This window comes from Marmota marmota, unplaced genomic scaffold, assembly GCF_001458135.2.
Source record: "Marmota marmota marmota unplaced genomic scaffold, marMar, whole genome shotgun sequence".
NCBI classification, from domain to species: domain Eukaryota; kingdom Metazoa; phylum Chordata; class Mammalia; order Rodentia; family Sciuridae; genus Marmota; species Marmota marmota.
This window is the reverse complement of record NW_026000169.1, coordinates 5639687-5642732: the sequence shown is the minus strand read 5'-3', so window position 1 is coordinate 5642732 and position 3046 is coordinate 5639687. Positions and strand designations below refer to the sequence as shown.

The 3046-nt window shown below is 34.2% G+C and overlaps 1 pseudogene; it reads left to right on the top strand.

Moving 5' to 3' along the window:
• The first annotated feature begins 1839 nt into the window (after window positions 1-1839).
• LOC107152798 lies at window positions 1840-2159 on the top strand (annotated as a pseudogene).
• Window positions 2160-3046: the final 887 nt, after the last annotated feature.

The following is a 3046-nucleotide window of genomic DNA, read 5'->3' as shown; positions in this document are numbered from 1 at the left end:
ACAGTATGAACATACTGGAAATACTCTAAAAGCAGGTACTATATATGAACTTGTACAATCTCGCCAACAACCTGAGCTGACAAGATGAACTGGGTTCAAAGGAGCTGATTGCAACATTAAACAAGAAAACGGTGAAGAAATCACGCAACACATGGAGATGAGTTTCTCAGATCAAGGCAGGACTGCTCTGTGACCCAAAGGGTCCTCTTCCACTCTGGAAGGCAAGAGAGCGTCCACCCAGAATAACTTTATTTTTACAGGGGGACACACAAAGAAGCTTCGATGGAATGTTTTTCACCAAATAAGGCAGGGGATACGGTTTCAAAGGGGGGTTGTCCATTACCATTGGGTAACGCCAAAGTCCAGGGCTAGAGCAAACTTCTTTGCCAAGAGAAGGTGGAGACCACTTGCTTCTCACAGCGCGTGGCATGAGATGTCACACCAAACACCTACTTACTCAAGGCTGAGAGAGGATGCTCAGCTCATGGGCAGGGCATCCTCCCACAGTGCAATATGACTTGAAAGTAGATTATTTTTAGTTTAAAATGTATACTACCAACACTAGAGTAAATTCAAAACACTAAATGAATGTGTTGAGGTGACATAAAATAAAAATATATCTTAAACAAGGAATGTTTAATTACTACTAGCAAGGATAGAAAATGAGGGCAGAATGAAATGCACTAATATGAAAAATAAAAAAGGTCACAAATAGGGTAGGTATTAATTAAACAATATTAGTAATCATGTTAAATGTGAAAGTTCTGCATATGCCAGTTAAAAAGGCAAGGAGGATTAAGAAAGAGCATGCAATGATATGTTGTCAACAAGAAGTTCACTTTAAATTTAAAGACATGGATAGGTTAAAATGAAGCCTGGAAAAATAGAACATACAAACACTAATCAAAATGAAACTGAAATATCTGTATTTATCTTCGACAAACCAGACTTTAAGATAAGAAGGTTGACTGGGGATGTAGAGGAGAGTTAAACAGAAAAAAAAAAAATTGACAATTTTCCAAGAAAACATAAAAATTCTAAGTGTATGCATCCAATAACAAAATGTCAAAATACATAAGAACTGAGCACCAAATCCATTATTATATTTCAAGATTTTAAAACCATTCTCTCAGTAGTTTATAGACAAACAGGCAAAAACTGAAATGAAAACACCATCAATCAAATGGATATAATTGCCTTTTGATAATATAGTCTTTAATAGCCATCTATAGAATACTCTAGCCAATATCAACAGAATGCACATTGGTTTCAAGATAAGACAAAGCATTTACCAAGCTAGACCACATTCTAAGCCATGAAACATGTCGTGTACAACTGTATGCTCATATATTTAGAAAACTGCATTAAATGAAACAGTTGGTTGAAAGACAAATTAACAAAGATTACATATGTAGAAAGGGATAATCGGAACAACCTTATGTCTATTAATAAAATTGAACTAACAATTTTCCAAAATAGAAAGCACCGAGTCCAAATGCTTTCATGAATGAATTATATGAAATATTTAGGGCAGAAACAATACAAATTCTCCACACTATCTTCCAGAAAATAAATGTACATGAAACACACAGCAACTTCACTTAAAAACAAAACTAAATAAAGGTATTATGAGAAAAATAACAGACCAACATCTATGATAAACAGCAATTCAAAAATTCTCAACAAAATATTAGCAAATCAAATCCAGCAATGTATAAAAAAATTAGACTCAACAGAGAATGGGACATCCGGCTTCTGAGCGGGAATCATCTTTGCGCTAGTGACTAAAGAACAAAAGAATGGTGAGCACAAGGAGTAGAAACTGCAGCAGAATTAAAAATGGGTAATGGTGAAAAAGGCAAGAAGATTTTTGTTCAGAAGTGGTGTGCCCAGTGCCACACTGTGGAAAAAGGAGGCAAGCACAAGACTGGGCCAAATCTCCATGGACTGTTTGGGCCGAAGACAGGACAGGTTGTTGGATTCTCTTATACAGATGCCAACAAGAACAAAGGCACCACCTGGGGAGAGGATACACTGGTGTAGTATTTAGAGAGTCCCAAAAAGTACTTTCTGGCACAAAAATGATCTTCGCTGGCATTAAGAAGATGGGATAAAGGGCAGACTTTCTAGCTTACCTCAAAAAAGCCACTAATGAGTAATAGGTACTGCCTTATTTATTACCAAACAGAAATGTCTCATGGCTTTTGTATGTGCACCATAATTTAGTTGATGTGATACACCAGAAATCAGATGATGAATGACTGACAAAATTATTTTTGTCAGACAATCCTGATTTAAGTAAAATTGACTTGTAGTTAATTTAATATTTTGGTTAGTACTCCCACTTCATTAAATTCTATCACTGTTTCCTCCTTTTTAAGTTATGGTTGGGCTTATTTAGTAAAGTTCAATATTTCACAAAAATGGTGAATGACATCTCAAAACTGGTTTTATATTTAGGTTTATAAAACTGATTATGTGAGTATGTTTAGTTATGGGGGAAATACCTTCACTCTCTCATAACCAAGCATGATCCACATGTGTTTTAATTTGTGGTCATTAGCCTATTAAAGGCAATGGTTACAGATAAGGAAGCAGTGTCTACTTTATATTTTTTGTTGATCATGCCAATTTAATTAGAATTCCCTGTATCTAAACTACTGTTGTTTCGTTATGGAAAGGCCTTTTAATGTGGTTTCTGTATAATATTAAAGAATATATAAATCTTCTCACATTTTTAGTTGATCTATAAGTTCAGATGCTTTTAAATCAGCATAATACAATAATAAGTGGGACTTTTAATCTTTTTAATTCTTTACTTTCTCAGACTAAGTTATAATTCAGGATTCTCTTTAAACAACTATTCAGAAATAACACTATGGAACATCTAGGTGGTTGGTAATGGTGCTTTTTGCCAACTTATTAAATGGAAATATTAAGGTAAAAGAGATATTCCCTTCAGTACAAATTTGTAAAATATGTCACCAAAAGATTTAAGATAATTAAAAACAAAGATCATGAAAAAAATTATACTCAAGAGTGGCAT